This window comes from Trichosurus vulpecula, chromosome 8, assembly GCF_011100635.1.
Source record: "Trichosurus vulpecula isolate mTriVul1 chromosome 8, mTriVul1.pri, whole genome shotgun sequence".
NCBI classification, from domain to species: domain Eukaryota; kingdom Metazoa; phylum Chordata; class Mammalia; order Diprotodontia; family Phalangeridae; genus Trichosurus; species Trichosurus vulpecula.
This window is the reverse complement of record NC_050580.1, coordinates 214,425,400-214,447,388: the sequence shown is the minus strand read 5'-3', so window position 1 is coordinate 214,447,388 and position 21,989 is coordinate 214,425,400. Positions and strand designations below refer to the sequence as shown.

At 40.0% G+C, this 21,989-nt stretch overlaps 1 pseudogene; it reads left to right on the top strand.

Moving 5' to 3' along the window:
• The first annotated feature begins 207 nt into the window (after positions 1-207).
• Positions 208-21,989, top strand: part of LOC118829847 — a 46,056-nt pseudogene continuing 24,274 nt past the window's right edge.

Sequence of the window (21,989 nt, the reverse complement as noted above, 5' to 3'; positions counted from 1 at the left end):
GAGAGTGGTATTTGAGTCAAGTTGTTAAAAAATGAATCCCATTCAAAAGATAGAGAAATAGGTTAAGAGAATTTCCAAGCACAGGGAATGGGGTGGGAAAGCAGTTTATACACAGGGGTTGGCAAGTGGTCCAGTTTGACTAGAGTGCACTCTAGTATCTAGAGGGGAGTTGTATGAGATAAGTCTAGAAGAGTAGGGTAGAAGAAGATGGCAGAAAATCCTGAATGCCAGTCCAAGGAGGATGAACTGTATTCAACAAGCATCAGAAGCCATGAAAGGGTTTTAATGAGAGGAGTGACATCTATAAGTAAGAAAGATTTCTTTGATAAGCGGTATGAAGGAAAGACTGGAGTGGGAAGAGAGTGGAAACACTATTAAAAGGTTGTTGTAATAGTCTAGGGGCACTTGGTAATAAAGGCATGTAGTAAAGAGGTGGTAGTGGAAATAGAAGATGATGGATGTAAGATGTTGTAGGAATTTCTTATTGACGTATTTCATAATTGACAGGATTTCATAACTGAGTGGATGAGTGGTGAGGGAGAGAGATGAAACAAACACAACACAAGAGTTTCAAATATTGGAAACTGTATAAATGGTAGTATCACTACCAGAAATAGTTGCTTTGTGGGAGGTTTTTTAAACCTTTTTTTTAAAAATATACCATTTTTTGCAATTACAAGTAAAAACATTAACATTCATTTAAAAAAATTTTTGAGCTCCAAATTCTCTCTCCCCCCCCATTGGGAAGACAAGCAATTTGATATAGGTTATACATGTACAGTCATACAATATATATTTCTATATTAGTCATGTTGTGAAAGAAAACACAAACTAAACAACTCCTCCCAAAATAAAGTTTAAAAAGTATGTTTCAATCTGAATTCAGACTCTATCGGTTCTTTCACTGGTGGATAGCATTTTTTGTCATTAGGCCTTCAGAATCATCTTGGATCTTTATATTGCTGAGAATAGCTAAGTCACTCCTAAGTCACTGCACAATATTGTTATTACTGTGTACATTATTCCCCTGGATCTGCTCACTTCACTTTGCATCAGCTCATGCGAGTCTTTCCAGGTTGTTCTGAAACCATCCTGCTCATCATTTCTTACAGCACAATAGTATTCCATCCCAAAAATACAACACAACTTGTTCATCCATTCCCCAATTGATGGGCATCACCTCAATTTCCAATTCTTTTCCACCACAAGAGAGAGCTTTTGTAAATATTTTTGTACATAAAGGTCCTTTTCTCATTTAAAAAAAATCTCTTTGTGATACAGATCAGACACAGATCAAAGGGTATGTACAATTTTATAGCCCTTTGGGCATAGCTCCAAATTGCTCTCCAGAATGGTTGGATCAGTTCACAACTCCACCAAGAATGCTTTACTGTCCCAATTTTTTCATATTCCCTTCAATGGTTGTCATTTTCCTTTTCTATCACATTAGCCAATTTGATAGGTGTTAGGTGGTACCTCAGAGTTTTTTTAATTTATACTTTTCTAATCAATAGTGATTTAGAGAATTTTTTCATATGACTATTGAAGGGGTAAGATTTAACCCCTCTTAGGTACATAAGATTATACAAACCGAGGCCTTGATTCAATGGCAAAGTTAGCCCCTCTTAACTTGACTCAATTGCAAATCTGGCACAAGTCTTATCTCCTAAAGTAGAAAGCCCCGGGAACACAAGAAGGAGGTTCCTCCCTGGGTCCTGGCCAAGACCCTGAGATGGACCAGTGTCCTGGGAACCAGCCACTCCAAGGATGCGCTGCGCTTGAGACCTTGAAGGGATTGGCCTCCTTTCAGGGCCTTGCATAAGATGCAGCATTTGCCAAAAACACCTGGCCTGATGCATTCTTTGTTCCCAGCACTATTTATGCCATAAGATTCGGACCCCAAATTGGAATCTCACCCATGGCAGAGACGTCTGGCCTGGGACTTCCACGAGCGGGACCCCGACGGCTATACCCCGGGATTCCCCAGCTTGTGTGGTCAGGTGTTGGTGCTTCCCCGCATCTGTGATGACTGTAAATATGTTGATTTTAGTACTTGCCTGTGGGATGGTGATGAGGCGGTTGGAGCCCTGTCTCTTGAGCCATTCCTCTAATCTAGTAATTGCCTTGCTATCATTATTCTTAAGCCTCCCTCTCTGCTACTTTCAATTTCTGTCTTTCTTGCCTGTATTTTATTAATAAAAGAAAAAAAATCCTTTCAGGCTTCTTGGAGTGCAGAGTGTTTTGTCTGTGCGAATCCATACCTTAACTGTACAACTATAGATGGGTTTGATTTCTTCATCTGAAAACTGAAAACCTGCTCCTATCCTCTGACTATTTATAAATTGGGGGATGACTTATATTCTTATAAATTTTACCGAACTCTATATATTTGAGAAATGAGGCCTTTACCAGAGAAACTTGCTGTAAAATTTTTTTCACAGTAATGATTGTGACTGTGTATTTCCACCCATCCTACTTCCCCCCTCCCCATTTATACTTCTCTTTCTCATTTCACCCTTCCCCTCATCAAAAGTATTTTACTTCCTACTACTGCCTCCTGCAATCTGACCTCCCTTCTATTAGCCATTTCTCCTCCTCTCCTACTTCCCTGTAGGGTCTAAGATGTATTTCACCCACTGAGTACGTATGTTACTCTCTCTTTGAGCCAATTCCAATGACAGTAAGGTTATCCCACGCATCTTCCCCTCCAATGTAAAAGCTCTTTGACACCTCTTTTATCTAAGATAATTTACCCCATTCAACCTCTCCCTTCCCCCTTCTCTCAATGAATCCCTCTTTCTGACTCTTTAGTTTTATTTTTTGGATATTGTCCCATAATAGTCAACTCGCACCTGTGCCCATTGTCTATGTAGATTTCTTATAACTGCTCCAATAATGACAAAGTTCTTAGGAGTTATAATAACCATCTTCCCATGGAGGAATGTAAATGATTTAATCTTATTGAATCACTTATCTGTTTCCTGTTTACTTTTTATGCTTCCCCTGAGTCTCATATTTGAAAATCAAAATTTCTGTTCAGCTCTGGTCTTTTCATCAGGAATGCTTGAAAGTCCTCTGTTTCATTCATTAACTATCTATTTGCTCCTCTGAAGGATTAGACTCAGTTTTGCTAGGTAGGTGATTCTTTATTGTAATTCTAGCTCCTGTGCCCCCCCCCCCAGAATATCATATTCCAAGTCCTCTGATCCTTTAATGCAGAAGTTGCTAAACTTTGTGTTATCATGACTGTAGCACCACGATATTTTAATTGTTTCTTTCTGGCTGCTTGAAATATTTTCTACTTGACCTAGAATTTGGCTATAATGTTCCTGGAAGTTTTCATTTTGGGATCTCTTTCAAGGGGTGATAGGTGGATTTTTTTCAATTTCTATATTACCCTCTGGTTCTAGAGTAATCAAAAAAGCTTTCCTTGATAATTTCTTGAAATATGATACGTAGGCTCTTTTTTGATCATGGCTTTCAGGTAGTTCAATAATTCTCAAATTATATCTCTTTAATCAGTTGTTTTTCCAATGAGATATTTCACATTTTCTTTTATTTTTTCATTCTTTTGATTTTCTAATTGTTTCTTGATGTCTCATAGGGTCATTAGCTTCCACTTGCCCAATTCTAATTTTTAAGGAATTATTTCTTTCAGTGAATTTTTTGTGCCTCCTTTTCCATTTGTCCAAATCTGCTTTTTAATGAGTTCTTTTCTTCAGTAGATTTTTATGTTTCTTTTTACCATTTGACCTATTCTGTTGTTATTTTCTTTAGTATTTTTTGTGCCTTCCTTACCAAACTATTGACTCTTTCATGATTTTCTTGTGTCACTCTCATTTCTTTTCACAATTTTTCTTCTACCTCTCTTATTTGATTTTCAAGATCATTTTTGAGCTCTTCCAAGGATTCTTTTTAGGCCTGAAACTAATTTACATTTTTCCTTGAGGTTTTGGATGTACATGCTCCTCCTCATTTCTTATAGAATAATAGTACTCCATTACAATCACATACCACAACTTGCCCATCCATTACCCAATTGATTGGCATCTCCTCAATTTCCCATTCTTTACCACACAAAAAGAGCTGCTATATATATATTTTTGTATAATTAAATCCTTTTTTCTTTAAAAAAAAATCACTTTGGGATACACATCTAGTAGTGGTATTACTGGGGGTGTAACAACAATTCGGCTAGCAGCTGTTGTGGGGTGTAAGACCCAACAAGACCAGCAACAAGAGCTGCCAGCACAGGTTCTTTTCATCTGCTTTACTAAGGAAAGTAACTTTAAGGGGTTAACAATCTCACTTTAATCATACACACATATATAACTCACTTAGTTCAGGAGGAAAAGTCAGCCCCCTGAACTTCAGAGCAAATGCAAACAAATTACAAACATCAACAGGTAGACCTTGTCTGATTAAAACCTCAATTCATAGTTACCAGGGTTTAACAAAGTCCCAACATCTGGGTTTACAAGCCAGGGGGCTCTTAATGGTTGCCCAGAGTCTCATCAAGTCACATGCCACTCTTCCAGTAAGTGAGAGCCCCAAAGGAAAAATGCCAACCTCCGGGTTTATATATCTTGTTCAGGGTCAAAAGCCATCACAACGTGCAACTCAAACCCACATGGCCTAACAGCTTCTGGCCTCAGAAACATCTGACTGAAACCCATGTAAACTGGGCTTCTCTTGAGGCAAGCAGGTCATCAAAGACTCCTGATCCAATCAAAGAAACAAAGACCAGACTCTTCAAGGGCTCTTGATTAAATAAGTGCTAAAAGAGAAAAGAGTAAAAGAAAGTCCCACCTTAATTACTGATACACTGGGTCAAAGGGTATGCAGTTTTATAGCCCTTAGAGTTCCAAATTGTTCTCCAGAATGGTTGGACCAGTTCACAACTCCAACAGTTCATTAGTGTGCCTATTTTCCCACATCCCCTCCAGAATTTGTTATTTCTGACAGGTGTGAGGTGGTATCTCTGAGTTGTTTTAATTTGCATTTCTCACTTGTGGCTCCAAGAAGCTATAGCATGCCTGGTCATACCCCAATAAAACCATTTCATACGTGGGCTAAGCCAGGTGGAGGGTAACTGACAATCTTCAACCCATCAGTGAATTAGGGGGATGTCTACTCCAAGCATATGAAGACTTACCCCAGTGGAACAGAGGATGAGAGCAATTTATTCTAATGGGCCATGAAGGTGATGGAAGTAAGCGCTGTGGAGCACTTAGAGATCAGTCAAACACTGAAGAGACCAAAGCTATCCACTGCATCCCAGGCCATTGACAGTCCTCTTGACTTTTGTCTTCCTAGTGGACTTCTATGACTATGGAAGAGAGCACATCTGTGCTTACTTAGATCCAATTTACAGACAAGTCAAGACATCACCTATACTACTTTACCATTTTGTTATTTTACCATGTTATAATTTCACTATTTTACCTACCTTGAAGTCCTGTGACAGATGAGCGATGAAGAAGCAGGTGCAGGTACACTAGGGAGCTGTGGTCACAATCCTGCACACAGGTGGCCCAGGGCATAGGGTTATCTCCTCACTGGACTGAAGCTGCAATGAGATTCAGCAGCCACTTGGATGTTTTAGCAGCTTTTTTTAAAGGACCACACTAGTCACCTCCTGTTGTGACAAAGGGGCTAGAAAAGGTACCTTAAAAATTGCTTGCTTCATCTAGCCCTAGCTGCTTATTGCAGCAAATGGGGATTTCACCCTGAGACTGAAACACAAAAAAATGCACACAGATTTTTGAGAAGATGATTCTAATCACCATAGGTACATGGTATGTGCACATGCTCATGGGCAACACAAAATCCAGTAGACCTGAAAGAGGAATAGCTCTTGTTGTAAGAGAAAACAGCAGGTATTGCATCCAAATAGCAGCCCTGAGTGAAACAAGGCTGGCAAATGAAAGCTAGCTTACCAAAGTCAGAGCTGAATACACATTCTTCTGGAGTGGCCACTTTGTTTAGGAGTTCAGTGAAGCTGATGTAGGTTTTGCAATAGAACTAGTCAGCAAGCTTGTATGCCTCCCAAAAGGAGTGAATGACAGGTTCATAACAATACAGTTGCTACTTGCAGGGAAGCTCCATACCACCATCATCAGTGCATATCCTGACACCATGATGAACCATGATGAGGTCAAATAAAAATTTTTATGAAGACCTGGCAACCCTCATCATCAACATGCTGAAAGAAGACAAGTTTATAATTCTGGTGACTTTAATGCCAGAGCAGGCACAGACTATCAGAGATGACAGGGAGTCCTTGGGAGGAAAGGAGTTAGAAACAGCAACAGCAATGGCCACTTACTACTGAAGACTTGTGCATCTCATGACCTTCTCATCATCAACACTATCTTCTGTTTACCTAAACACAATGAAACATCATTTGCAGCAAGCACTGTCATTTAACAGACTAGTGAAAGAGACAGACAGGATATGAGTGATGAAGGTGATGTGTGGTATAAAGTATTGATCTGCTTATACAGATTTATCGTCTACCAAGCTCAACGTTCACATTCAACAAAAGCAGCAGCCCCAAGGCAAGACAATTATGAGGAGACTCAGCTTCAATAGATTGAGAAATTCTTCATTCCTGAACAGTTTATTGCTGACTTAGAGGGAAAACTGAAATAACACACAACAGTGGAGCAGAAAAGGAGTGGGCAGCTTTCAGAGTTTTGGTGTATGGCACCACATTGACTCATCCGGGCCAGAACACTCGCAAACTTTAGGATTGGTTTTATGAAAATGATTGGGAAATTCAGAAGCTACTAAATCAAAAACAAGAACTCCACAGGGTTTACCAGCATCAGTTCATCAGTTTCTAAGGAGGGAGTGTTGAACTCCATCAAAAATAAAGTGCAAGCAATACTTAGAAAAATGCAGGATTCTTGGCTAGTAAGAAGGCAGATTAGATTTAATTTTATGCTAATAGCAACCATCCAAAGAGCTTCTACGGTGCCTTGAAGGTTATTAATGGGTCAAAGACCTATGGTACATCTCAACAATTCAGTCTTGATGGAGCCACTTTAGTGATAAGTGATGGGCTGAACACTTCCATAGTGCTCTCAACACACCATCATAAACAGATGCTGAAGCCATTGATCAAATAGTCAATGTTGACTATTAGTTGAAGGTACCTGAGGTTGAAGTCAATGTCTCCCTAGCCAAACTTTCAACTGAGGAAGAGGTGTTGAATGCCATTAGGCATTTTTACATTCTCTCTCCTAGATCTATTTTACAGGTCAGTTGTTTTTCCAATGATATATTTCATGTTTTCTTCTATCTTTTCTTTCTTTTCACTTTGTTTCTTGAACTCTCATGGAGTCATTAGCTTCCACTTGCCCAATTCTAATTTTTAAGGAATTATTTTCTTCAGTGAGCTTTTGTACCTCCTTTTACATTTGGCCTATTCTACTTTCAAGGGAGTTCTTTTCTTTGGTGAATTTTTGTGCCTCTTTTACCATTAGGCCAAATCTGGTTTTTAAGGTATTTTTCTCAGTATTTTTTGTGCCTCCTTTACCACACCTTTCTCTTTTCATAATTTTCTTGCATCACTTATTTCTTTTCCTAATTTTTCCTTTACCACTCCTATCTCTTTCTTTAAGTCTTCCAAGAATTCTTGCTTGGTTTGTGTACAATTTGCATTTTTCTTTGAGGCTTTTGCTTGTAGTTGTTTTTACATTGTTTTCTTCTTTTGAGTTTGTCGGTCTTCCCTGCCACCATATAGCTACTTATGGTCAAGTTATATTTTTTGCTCATTTTTTCCAGCCTATTTCTTAGCTTTTGAACTGTATGTTAAAATTGGGCTTTGCTCAACTGGGGACAAAGAGGCACTGTGCCAAGCTTCAGGTTTTTCTACTTCTGAGGGTCTGGAAGTTTTTTATGCTTCCAAGGTGGTATGGCCCAGGGAAAAATGTGGCCATTGCTCTCTCAGTTTGTTCTCTGGTCTTTACCCAAGAACAGCCTCTGTCCCGCAGAAGCTATAAGCCTTAGCACTCCTCTCTGCCCTGGAACTGTAACCAAGTCCCCTGCTCTCCTGCAGCCACAAGTGCTAATGCTCTCCCTGTCTTACAGCCTTTTGACTGACCACAAGTGCTCCTTTCTGCCCTGGAATTGCCACTCAGAACTGTATATGGGTGATACAGGTGCCAATCAGCACCAGCTGCACCCAGTGCCAGCAAAAGGCCCCTGTAATGTCTTTCTTACCAGTTTTCAAACCCCCTTACCATCTCTGGGCTGAAATCTCTCAAAGCCACCACAGCTGCAGTTGTCTCCAAGACTCACCACTGGTGCTGCAGTCACAGGTGCTCCAGGCTGGGCCCCAACCTGGTGTCACAGACCTCTCCTGCTGACATCCTGTCTTGGGCTGGAAAAATGCCTTATCCTGACCTTCTGTTGCCTCTGCAACTCCAAAACTCCCTTTAAGGTGTTATTTTAAAGTTATTTGGAGAGGAATCTTGGGAGAATTCAGCTGTCTTATCACCTCTACCATTTTGGCTTCCCCACCAAGTACCATGATACCTCCACCACCACCATCCCCCGATCTCAACTGAATTCGCCCCATCTGCCAATTCTTTGCCTGATTATGAACCATTAAACAAAGAAGTCTTGGTGACGGTTAAATAATTCTAGATGACAGAATACATTAGACAGAACAAGAATGTTTGAGAAGTTTTGTGTTCCCAGAAATAGCCAGTAGATGGCACCATTGGCTTCTGTAATACGATCTTGCTGTATGAGACAGTCCAGATAAATTATTACATTCAAGTTCAGTCTGGTTTCTTCAAAGACATTTGGAACAATACAAGGCAACTGGTCAGCATGGCATATATGAAGGAGTAAATGCTTTCATATAAAAAATAATTATTCAATTTCTCTGCTGCACACCATAGGTAAAATGCGGGGGGAGGGGGAGTGGCATCTTTATTGAATCTCAAACAAGAAAAAAGGGGACTTCATGTCAAATAGGTCTCAATACCCTGAGAAATAAACACCTAAACATAAGACCTGGGAAAAGTATAAATACTATCCAAGTAGATCTTAAATTGCAGAGGTTCTCTGCTGGAGGTATAGAAGTGAGATGAAGAATAAGAGAGTTCTTGTTGAAACATTATCTGGGAAGGGGTAGGGGGTGAGGAAGGTTGCAAAATGTAAACTTCAACCATGGAGCACCTGGTTTATCTCTTAGCATGGTTTGTTAACTACATTAGACAAGGATTCTCTGGACTACAGATGCTGACTCGCCTATAAATTCATGGTGATTTATTACCTAGATCATAATCTATTAACAAAGGAATTATATAACAGTGATAGCAGGATCGATTTCTTCTTAAACTCATGGGAAACATCTCTAATACATATTCTCTTTATCATGTTTGACAACCAGGAAATTTGGAGTTTTGTCACTCTCTCCACTAAAATTCCATTACAATCATCCTATGGAATCAACAGTTATTTTGGAAAGAGGAGCAGTACGGTTAGATACAATAAAGCGATTGTATAAGCCTTTAGAAAACCCATTTGACAAGGAAAATTCAACATTGGATGAATAAATGGGTGCAGGAGCACAGCCTTTAATCCCTGGTGATAGAGCTGGCTGAGGGTGAGGCTAGTACCTCAGGAGTTCTGAACTACAGGAAGGCTAAAAGTCCATACTAAGTCTAGTACCAATATGGTGAGCCCCTGAGAGCAAGAGGTCACCATGCTGCCTAAGAAGGAGTGAACTGTTTGAGTTTTGAAATGGAACAGTTCAAACAAAGCTTATGTGTCAGTGAGCAGCGAGGTTGGGCTGTCAGTGGCTGCTGTATTTCCAGTTTAGGTGAGATAGGGAGATGAGGAAAAAAAGAAAGAAAGAAGGAAGGGAGAGAGGAGGAAAGGAAGGAAGGAAGGAAAGGAGGAAAGGAGGGAGGAAAGAAGGGAGGGAAGGAGAGAAGAAAGAAGGGAGGGAGAGAGGAAGAAATGAAGGGAGGAAGGAGAAAAAGAAAAACACCTTAGAAGAATCCTTGCAAATTCACTTCTTTTTTCTTCCTTCCTTCCTTTCTCTCACTTTCTCTCTCTCTTTCTTCCTTCCTTCCTTCCTTTCACAGACTTTGATGAGGTTGAAGAAAACTTCTAACGGAAGGAGATCTTTAAAGGTGTGTTTACTTAGTTCTCTGAAACATATTACCTCTATCTAGGATTGTCTTTTAATGTTTTTACAAAAGTTGTTTTAAAGTTGCCTAAGTCTTTACACAATTAGACTTAAGTGTTAAAGCTCTGAAACATGCAGCTGTGGTATTAATCACCATTACAGACGCCAGTTCAACTGGAGCAGGGCTGATAATGGATCACAAGATTTCCCTTAAGTGAATAACATGGAAAAACAATTTATAAATAGCAAGCATATCCATTATCTGCCAAGAAACAGAAATTCCATTTGTGACCACACAGAAAGGAAGATGTATCCAATAGAGATTTTTGATGAGCTGGGTGAATCTTCATATAGTAATCATCAGTAGAAATAGTGTACTTTACTAGTAGACATTGGGGAACTAACTCTAACCTTGGGAAGGATCATTATTTCCAAGCTGTAAGGGACCCTAGAAATTGTCTAGTAAAAAATTTTCATTTTGTAGATAAGGAGGGGCACCTAGGTGGAGCAGTGAATAGAGCACCAGCCCTGGAGTGAGGACCTGAGTTCAAATCCGGCCTCAGACACTTGACATTTACTAGCTGTGTGACCTTGAGCAAGTCAATTAACCCCAATTTCCTTGCCTTCCCTCTCCAAAAAAAATAGATAAGGAAATGAGGGCCGAGTGTTTCAATAATTTCTCCAAGGCCACACACATAGTAAGTGGAAGAACCAGGCCTGAATTCTAGGACCCACTTCATCTTTCAATTAAACGACTTTCTCTAAGTTCTCTAAGAGGAGGAAAGTAGAGCCTGGGAAATCTCAGGGACCATGCTGATTATGTGTGAATGTGATGTATTTGAGGCAACCTAAACACTTGGTTTTATCCTTTTCCTAAAAGCAAACATACATGGAAATTGCGGTATGGTTGACTGGCCATTCCCATTTGCAAGGGGAAGCCGTCATTTGAAACAATCAGGATTCCCTATGTACCAGGGACCATTGCTTTTCTTCTTGCTCCAGAGGTGGCAAGGAGCCAGGGTAGATGGAAGGTTTCTTCTCTACTCCGGTGACCTCAGTCAGGTAGAAATGCCAGCCTGATATCATGCAACTTTCCCATCACTACACTCTTTCCAAACTTGGCGTTTCCCAAATTTGTCCCATCCTTGAACATTTTTTAAACACAAACATTCACAGTCGAGCAAAGCAGATGTATAAAATGGCCACATCCAAAAATAAATGCCTCATTCCATATCTTGGGTCTATTACTTCTCTGGCAGGAGGTGGGTAGCATGCTTCATCAATGGTCCTCTGGAATTGTGGTTGGTGATTGTTGATCAAAGTTCTTAAATCTTTTTAATTTGTCTTTGCAATATTGGTATTGTACAAATTGTTCTTTTGATTCTGTTTATTTTACTCTCCATACCAGTTTTCCTAGGTTTTTGTGAAAGCTTTCCTTTCATCATTTCCTATATCATAACCAGATTAAAATGTAATCGAGAAATATTTAACAAAATAATAAACATGCAATAAAACACAGATAATATTAATACGTGGGTTTCTGAGTCAATATGCAGCCTGCAGGAATCCTTATGAATGATTTAATGGCCACTTTTCTATTTGAGTTTGACACACTGCTTTACAGCCTAGATATATTCATGAACTAGTAAATGTCTGTGGCAGATGGACCTTAAAGATGTTAAATACATTCTTAAGGGTGCAAGAAAAGAAGGTATTTGAAACTGGGGATTTGTACTCTCAGTATCTCTCATAGAATTAATCATAGTAATAAAAACACAGTTACTTAATCCTTGAATTTTAAAATTCAAATTAATCTCCAAAACTTACACATATACGTTAGTGGATGTAAGATCTCATTGACATGGGTGTTTCAGTAACTGGTGTTGATCACATCCCATCATTATATCCATAGTATGTGATTCCATGCTCTCCTATAGATATCCCAAATGAGGTCTAACCAATACAGTGGTTTTTGTCCACCCCCCCCCTTTTTTTTTTACCATATGTGGATACATAATTGCCCACCAATAACCCCAGGGTTTTTTTTAACCCAACCTTTTCCAACCATACATTTTCCTAATGAGACTCCTTATGCCACTTATGGCCCCTAGGATATCATTAGAAATACATTACAGCCTACTTGTTTCCACTATACATCTTTCTATTGACCTTTGGGTCAAGCACAACTTTAATTCTATGGCAATTGTCGCATTTCAAGATTTAAAACCATTCAACATCACCAGAAGAATCTACATATTGAAAAGATAGGTTTTTATGGTAGGAAGCAATTTAGGATCATTGAAGACACTGTAGTTTTCCAATTTCAACTGAGCTTACTCTCTTACTAATTTTCAATTCTGGCCATACTCTTGATAGGTTTGTAGTTCCAATAATGTTATGAAGATGAGAAAGTAGGCATGAATCAGTAGTCATTGATGGTCTTTAAGCAGTATGACAGTGTAAAGAATGCTGTATTTGTAATGGGAAAATCAGTGTTTGAATTTTGGCTCTGCTGATTACTAGCTGTATGACCTTAGTGGAAATCACCTAACTTCGTTATATTTTCTTAAACTCTAAAATTAGGATATCAATACTTGTATTACCTGCCTCCCAGGGTTGCCATCTTTAACTCCTCACTCTCACACAATCCATTGCCAGGGTCTGTCATTTGCAACATTTCCCATTGTAACATTTCCCATATACACCACCTTCTGTCCTCTGACACTGCCACCATCTTGGTGCAGGGCCTCATCACCTCATGCCTGGACTATTGCAATAGCCTGTTGGTTGTCCTCCCTGCTTCAACTCTCTTCCCACTCTGATCATATCAGCCCTCTGTTCAATAAGTTCCAGTGGCTCCCAGTTATCTCCAGGATCAAATATAAAATCTTCTGGTTTTTAAAGCTTTAAATAACCTGGTCCCCAAAGAGCTGCCCCTGCTGAAGACATCTTCAGTCATCTTATAACTTTCTCCTCTCTGTATACGCTGCAATCCAATGACACTGATATCCTTGCTGTTCCTTGCACAAGACCCTCTCATGCCTGGAACTCTCCCTCTCTCTTTATCTCTACTTCCTTTCTTCCTTCAAGTACTAGCTAAAGTCCTACTTTCTGCAAGAAGTCTTTCTCAGTTTTTCTCAATCTTAGTGCCTTCCCTAAATTGAGAGGACTACCAATTTATCCTATAAATATCTTGATTGTACATAGTGGTTTGCATGTTCCACTATGAACTCCTCGAGAACATGAATTTTATTTTGCCTTTCTTTGTATTCCTAGGGCTTAGCACAGCACCTGGCACATAACAATAACTTAATAAATGCCTAACTGCTCACTGACAGCAATCTAGATTCTCTCACTCCATCCAGTCCAGTGCTTTTTTCATATATCAAGCTGTCTCCAGGTAGGTGACCACCTAGGCAGCCTGGTAAGGCATATCCCACCTTTCACATCACTCTGGACATCCTACTGATTACTTGGTTTAATGTGGAATATTTTAGAACCAAGGGCACTTCAGCTATGGCTTGAATACCCACCCTACTATAAAATTGGGAACCTCTACAGTCAAGCTAGGTTTAGGTATTCAATTATCACTGTGCTAATAAAAACACCTGAACAAATCACAGCATAGCATTATTGAAAACATTTCACTGGAACAGAAAACAAATATTAAAAATATTCTGAGCATGCATTCTCCAAATTAGTGCATTCTCACTCCTTTCTTCCCCAGGACAATCTGAAAAGGAAACTTCCCTTTGTCCAGGCTCCCAACCTTGGATTCTTCCTTCTTCTTGTGCAAAGTTAATTAAGGATCTAGAAAATAATGCACACAGTAACCATAACAATGTAAATGGCAAGAAAAAAAGCAACCAAATAAATTAAATAATGCTATAAATCATGCTGAATAAGGTTATCTTCAAAGAAGAGACAAAGGATGATGCACCTCCCTCCTCCTTTGTAGAAGTTGGCGACAGTGGGTGTGGAGCACTGAAGATGTCAGTATTGGCTAGTTTTATGGAACTATTTTTATTCTTTGTCATGAGGGATGATGCTCTGAGAGGGGAATACAGTGAAAAATGTAGGTGACGTAAAAACAAAAGATATGAAATATTTATTTAAACATTTTTAAAGGAAGGCTGTGAATAATAGAATTGTGCTATGTGACTTCCTTAATTTTCAAAGTGAAGAAGCAGGAGTCTTCAAACTATAGGCCAGTGACCTTGACTTCATTTCCTGGAAAAATATCAGAATGTATCATTAGAGGGATAGTTAATAGATATTTAGAAAAGTAATCAAATCAGTGTGTTAATCAAGTGCCCTGTCTCCAAGTCTCCATTTATATCTCCAATAACCATCCTTGTGACTTCCCAGCCTAAATCGCCCCTCTATGGCCACCACTCTTCCATTGTCTTCTCCTCCTTGAGGACAAGGATCTGGTTCGGTTTTAAGGGAGCCTTTCCCCTAATGAGAAGGCTTAGGATTTGTTCTATATAGTTTGGACTCAGTCAAAGGGCCACACTTGAGGACCTAGAGGGCCACGTGTGGCCTCAAGACCACAGGTTCCCCACCCTTAGGCTCTCTTCTTTCATAATCTTCGGTTTATATTCCCATCCCAGAACCATGGGCAAGATTTGCTTAAGCTCAGGTTTGGTCAGTGTCTAGGATTCTAGAATATTCCTAAGGTAAGGAGCAGAAAGGCACTCAATATAAAATATGAATCAAGTATGGGACAAATATTTATTTCCTACACACAAAAGAAATGGTAAATGTAAAACACAAGCAAACACTGTGAGAAAGTAGCCAAGGTCCCAGGCCCAAGCTTGATTAATTGAGTCCCCCTGCTCTACTGGCTATTTGGGGGTGACTGCCATGGGTACTAGGTGCTGGGCTAAGGAAAAGGGTGTCTCTTCTCCTTTACTCTCCCTGTCAGAGTTTAGTGAAAGGCAGCTCTGCTCTTCCTGTTCATTATCTACAAAGGGATGACTCCTTGATGCCCAAAGCACCCAAATGTATGTGTGTGTACCCATGTACATGGGCGCACACACACACACACACACACACATACAAGGCAGGCAGGCAACTCTGCCTGTGCCTTATCTAATCCTCAGTCATACCTGCACCTAAGCACCAGGCTCCTAGAAAATAAAGTCTTAGGTAAGTAACCCTCTTGCTTGGAAAGGGATACTTGCCTTTGTATAAGGATATCCTTCTTCCACCCCTCAATTAAAGGCCGCTCTAAGCATTGGTGCTTGTGAATCTTTTGTCCCTATTTGAACCTGATTTTAAGTCCTAAGAAATGTTGACATTGCCACTTTATGTATATATTCAGATGTTAATATGAACTGGCAAGCTTGGAATTCAAATGCTAAAGCAGATCTTTGCCCCATCCTCACAGCAACTTGGCAGGCAGGCTAGTCAGTCTATTGCTGTCTTTAATAAGATTTAAAATGACACCTCTGCCCTGACTCCAGAAACAGAGCAGCAGCCCACAGTTCATGGTCAGCTTCCACATAGCACAGTAAGTGGGCCATGAAAAATCCTGGGCCAGCATCAGGCACTGTCACTTACAACCAAAGAAGATCTCAGCTGCAGCACAAAGCTGGTGATGGTGGGGACCCTGAATCCTCTGACCTATAAAATAATTTTTCTTATAAACAAAAGATAAATCAAGGAGAGAAAAACAACTTCCTTCACATAGACATCAATGAAATCTGGGTCAGCTACACTGGTGGCCTATCCCATTCCAAGTGCTGTGTTCACAGCAAGGAGTCACTGAGCGGTCACCCTTCATTTAAGAAAGAAACAGGGGGAAAATTTCTGTGTTGCTTGTAAAGCTGCCTGGAGCAGATTTCTCACAGAGGAATCAATGCAAATATAGCTTACCATGTTGAGAACATTGTTTTTAAGGCCACATTTAGAGTCTGATATTTGTTGTCAGTCATAGTTTGATCTTTGTAAAAGCTCTTCTCACCCTTAGGTACCATTCCTGTCTAACAATAAGGAACAGGGGGCTGGGGCACTGCATTCCCTCCCTTTCCCCATGGGCTTCCTCTGTTCTGGACCCAGCTACATCCGCTGGAATGTTTTAAGTTCTGAGGAAGCCAGAACTTAAAACATTAGAAGCCTGGCTTCTAATGAGAGGGAAGATGTGCTTGTATTTCTCACACTGTTTGGCTCATTAAACCCCCATCCTGTCACCTGGGTATATATTATTTAAAACTTAGGTTCTGACTCCCCCCAAAATGAGCGAGTAGAAAGGTAATAACATAAATTATTAATCAGGCATGGGAGAACATTTACTTCCTTTGCTGAAAAGTAACGCTAAAAGACACAAAAGACTCGTGGCCCATACTGATAGAGTAAATTAAAACAAGAATCAGTAACATAACTACGGTCTCTCAAGAAACTTATATCTAAACCACATCAGAGCACTTGATAGTCTGTGGAACTGCCAATAGGCATGGCCAAATTTCACGTAGCATCTGCATTGTCTAGATAAACTGTGGACATCTTCTTGCTGGTAGTCACCTTCTCAAAATGAAGAACCTCCCCTGGTCACTAGTCAGCCACACCTTATGGACATGATGGACCTCATAAGGTCACCTCCAAGCCTGGACACATTCAGCTCCAAGCTAGTGTCTGGTCATCTATTCAGGAAAGAAAACAGAAAAGACAGCCAGGGGCCGGAGCAAAGTATGCCTTACCTCTGAGACACCCTGCTCTAGCTACCATGTGGGCACAGTCACCAAGATGCCAAGATAGAGAAGTATCAGTTGTGGCCGATGAAACCCCTTAATTCTCTCACCATTCTCTCTTCCCGTGTATATGATAACACCTTGGGAGTAAAGAAAGATCAACCTGGAAGCTGTCTTTCTTTTTAAAGTTTCATTGACATCTGCTCTTCTTGCTCGGTGACCAACGAGGGGGTTGATTTGTCATTTCAAAGAACCCATGTCTTTAGTCCTGAGATAGCAGTTGCCTGAAAGCAGGAAGGTTAGTTTTATTCTTAGAGTAGCCCTCATTACCCTTGGAATTCAGGCAAGCTGACAGAAGATGGATAGTGGTTCCATAGTTATAACTGCATGACCAGAAGAGGTGGGCTTTCTAAAAATGTGGTGAATGTTTAGTATGTCTCCACCTAATTATATTTTATTGGGTTTGTGAGAGGCACTATTATATAATAGGGAACAGGGCATGTAGTCAGGAGATACCTGGGTATGAATCCTGCCTCTGATCCCTGAATTATTAGCAAAATTCTCTGACCTATAAAATATGAATGTGTATTGTATAGGTAAAGTAACTGGATGAAATTGAGAAGCTGACATACTCAGTGCTTACGACATACATATTTTATTGCCACAGTGCTTGTAATATTCAAATATTCAGTCTGGCTTGTAGGGAAATTCCATCCAGACAAATATACCCCCTACCCTTAATCGATTGTCCAGGGCCTACCACCATAAATTGTCACTTAACTGATCTATTGACTGAACAAAGATATTCTAATGAACACAGGATGAGCTTCTAGTTTAAAAAAAAATGGAAGAGAATAAATTCTGCAAACTTTAGGCAAGTGGGCTTGACTTTGAATCCTAGAAGTCTCTAGAAAGGATATTTAAAGACATTGTTGGTGAATACCCGGAAAGGAAAGAAGTGATTTCAAAAAGCAAACTTGTTTTCATCAAGAACAGGTCACATCAGACTAGTCTTACTTCCTTTTTCTTGTAAGGATTATTAAACTACTAGATGAGGGAAATGCTATGAATATAGTTTAACCTAGATTTTAGCAAACCATTTTGATAAAATATTTCATACTATTCTTGTGGAAAATATAGAGAAGATAGATTAGAAGATAATAAAAATCACAGGGATATAAAAGTGGTTGTCTGGCTGGACCCAAATAGTTATTGTTAATGGCTCAATGTCAACATAACACGAGGTTTCCAGTGGAGTAGTCCAGGAATCTGTGATTGGCTCCATGCTGTTTAACATTTTTTTCAGTGACCTGGATCAAGGCCTAGGTGGTCTGCTAATTATATATGCAGAAGATACCAAGCTAGGAATAGCTAAGAGTGGATGAGAAAGTCAAGATCCAAAAGGATTGTGAGAGACTCTCAATATGTCAAACTTAAGTAGAAATGGATCCTTGTGGGCCACACATTGACTTATTCAGTTATTTTCCAGTCATGTCTGACTCTTCATGACCCTATTCGGGATTTTCTTGACAAAGACACTGGACCGGTTTGCCATTTCCTTCTCCAGCTCATTTTACAGGGGAAGAAACTGAAGCAAACAGTCACTTGACCAGGATCACACAGCTAGTAAGTGTCTGAGGCCAGATTTGAACTTAGGAAAATAAGTCTTTGTGACTCCAGACGTGGTGCTTTATCCATTGTGCTACCTAGCTGCTGTATTGGGAATCAAGATGGGCTTGAAGAGTTTGGCCTTTGTTTCCTTGATTAAATTAGGAGTCCTTGATGACCTCCTTGCCTCACGGGAAAGCCTAGTTTACATGGGTTTGAGTGACATGTTTGCGACATCAGAGGCTTTTAGAACACATGGGTTTAACTTGCATTTCTGTGATGATTTTAGGTCATTTGGGTGAGTCACATGTGTGACTCACCTTTGACCCTGAACAAGATAAATAAATACAGAGATTGGTTTTCTCTTTTGGAGCTCTGAACTGCAGCAGGAGTGGCACGTGACTCTGAGCCAGCCTTGTCAAGCTCCCGGCTGAACTCAGATGTTGAAGGTTCCTTGGTAACTATGAATTGTATTTGGTCTGCTCATAAATGTATGTTTGTAATATGTTTGTATTTGCTCTGAAGTTCAGGGTGCTGGCTTTTCCCCCTGAACTGAGAGAGTGATATTTGCATGTTCGATTAAATTGAGATTGTTAACACCTTAATGTTGCTTTCCTTAGTAAAGCAGAACAAAAGAACCTGGGCTTGCAGCATTCCTGTTGTTGGGCTTGTGTTGGCTTTTCACCCCCACAGTAGCTGCTAGCTGAACTATTGAAACAGATTCCTACATATTGGCTAAGAAAAACACAAATTAACATCATCTATGTTGTATTTTGTTTCTATTTATTTGTTAAACATTTACCAATTTATTACAGGCTTCTGATTTGGCATCTCTGAAGAGCGTAGGGTTAAATCCACAAAGATGAAATGTAGGAGGAATATATGTAAAGTCTTTTACTCGGGTACAAAAAAATCAATTCCACAAATATAAGATGAGAGGGGAATGGAGAGATAGCAGTAATTCTGAAAAGAATGCAGGAGGGCTGTAGTGGATTAGCTAGCTCAGTATAAGTCAGCAGTACCATGTGGCAGCCAAAGGAGCTGATGGAATCTTGAGGTACAAGAAGAAAGACATAGTTTTCAGGAATAGGAAGGTGATAATCTCACTGTAGTTTTGCCCTTATCAAATCTCATTTGGAATATTTTATTCAGTTCTAAGGCTCTAGGATTTAAGGAAGACGTCGATAAGCTGGAAAGGGTGTCCAAAGAAGGATGAGTTCATGACATATGAAGATCAATTAAAGGAACTGAAGAAAATAAGACTCAAGGGGACATAATGACTGCAATAAGGAGGAGGATTTCCACCCCCAGAGGGTGGAATCAAGAGCATTGGGTGGAAGGTGAAAAGAATAAGATTTAGAGGTGGTGATTCCCCTGCATGGAGGTCTCCAAACAGAAGTCAGGTGACCTCTTGGCTGGTTTGTTATAGTGGGGATTCCTTTCACGTATAAGTTGGACTGGTTGGTTGTTTGGTTGTTCTCCTTCATTCTCAAACGGGACCAAAATGACATCACTATGCTAGAGTCAAGTTTCAATGTGTCCAACTGTGGCTGATCAGACCAATATGACTTCAGAATGCTCTACCACAGGTTGGGCACAAAGTCCATGTGAGCATTTGAAGTGGATTCTCTGAATTTGTGGATCTTACGTTTCCTTTGAGCTGTTTCAATTCTGCTTTGCTCATAGAGCACAACACCTTCTCTGATGTGGGCACACCATGCCGAGCAGTTCTGCGCCAGTGTCTCTCATGTCATACAATCAATTCCAAAGTTCTTAAGAGAGACCTTGAGAGAGTCCTTGTATCACTTCTTCTGAACACCATGTAAGTGCTTGCCCTGTGTGAGTTGTCCATAAAATAGTCTTTTTGGCGAGCACAGGTTTTGCATTCAAACAACGTGGCCAGCCCATTGGCATTGCGCAGAGTTTGAATGCTTGGCAGTTTAGTTCAAGAAAGGACCTCAGTGTGTGGTACCTTATCTTGCCAGATGATCTTCATAATCTTCCCAAAACAATTAAGATGGAAGTGATTCAGTTTCCTGGCATGGAGCTGGTAGACTTTCCTGATTTCACAGGCACACAACAATGAGGTCGGCACAACAGCTCTGTAGACCTTCAGTTTGGTAGTCAGTCTAATACCTCTTCTCTCCCATACTTTCCTTTGGAGCCTCCCAAACAAGGAGTTAGCTCTGGCAATGCAAGCATCAACCTCATTATCAATGTGTACATCCCTGGAAAGTATACTACCAAGGTGAGTGAACTTATCCACAGCATTCAGAACTTCTCCATTTGTTGTAACTGATGGTTCCACGTATGGATGGTGTGGTTCTGGCTGATGGAGCACCTGACTAGATGATTGCTGAAGGTCTCTTCTAACCAAAGGCATATTAGGAACAGCTCAAACTAGCTAGCAAGAGCCAATTGTGCATTTTCAGGGGTGGCATTTATCCCTTGGAGCTACAAATCAGGGCTTGGTTTATTGTGTTGCTGATTGGTCTAGACTTAAAAAGTGATGGAGAAAATGTTAATAATGCAGATTAAGCTTAAAAGTATGTTATGTGTACATTTTCTTTTCATGGAGATTCAGTTGTTGAACATTTACCAGAGTATCCCCAAGAAAGGCCCACTGAGAAGCCCACTCTCACAAACATGCTAAATACTCCTATGGCTTCTTTTGCTGATGCCTATGAATAGTCTTGGTCATCTTCCCCCGATGTCCTACCAACCTTCTGAGTATTCAGGGTTTCTGTTTATTTTATCTTTGACACTGAAAAGTAAAGCAAGAAAACTTGTCTCCCATATGAGCATCTTTTTCTGATTAAATTTTTCTTTCCCTATACCTACAATATATTTTTCATTGGTATAATGGTTATGCCATCGGTATAACCACACCGAAATGCTTCAAAGAACTTTCACACAAATTTTCACAACAACCTTGAGAAGCAATCATGACAGGGATTCCCACCTTACAGAGGATGAAATTGAGAAGCTGAGTGACATCTCAAGGTCACAGAATCATTTGATGTGGAAGAGTCTTAAAGATCATTCTCATCATTTTATAGATGACGAAACTGAATCCCAGAGAGATGAGACAACTGACCCAAGGTCACCCAGTTAGAAGCAAAACTTGAACTGGAACCCAAGTCTCCCGATTTCCCTAGCCAGGATTCTGGACTGAAAGACATAGAGCTGAGACAGCAGTTAAAGCCTTCTGATTATTCATTTTTTTTCTTTGATTCTTTGCTCTTTGGAGCCATAGCACGTGGGGCTTAGATTGAAAAACAATACTTAAGTTTATTCATTAACTGCTAAAGCTGTAGTGACACTCTGACCCCCTAAAAGAGGCTATTCAGCCCACATACATTAACTTAATCTTTGAAAATACTTGGAATACAAGGTTTTTGAAACAGAGGCAGAAAAGTATTCTCCACAGAGTGAAATTGGTCTAAAACACCCTTGTTCCCCATAAGGCTTTTCTTCACTAGGTTCAGAATCCTAGAGCACTGTGTTCTATAACCATTGATCATGAGCCACTATCA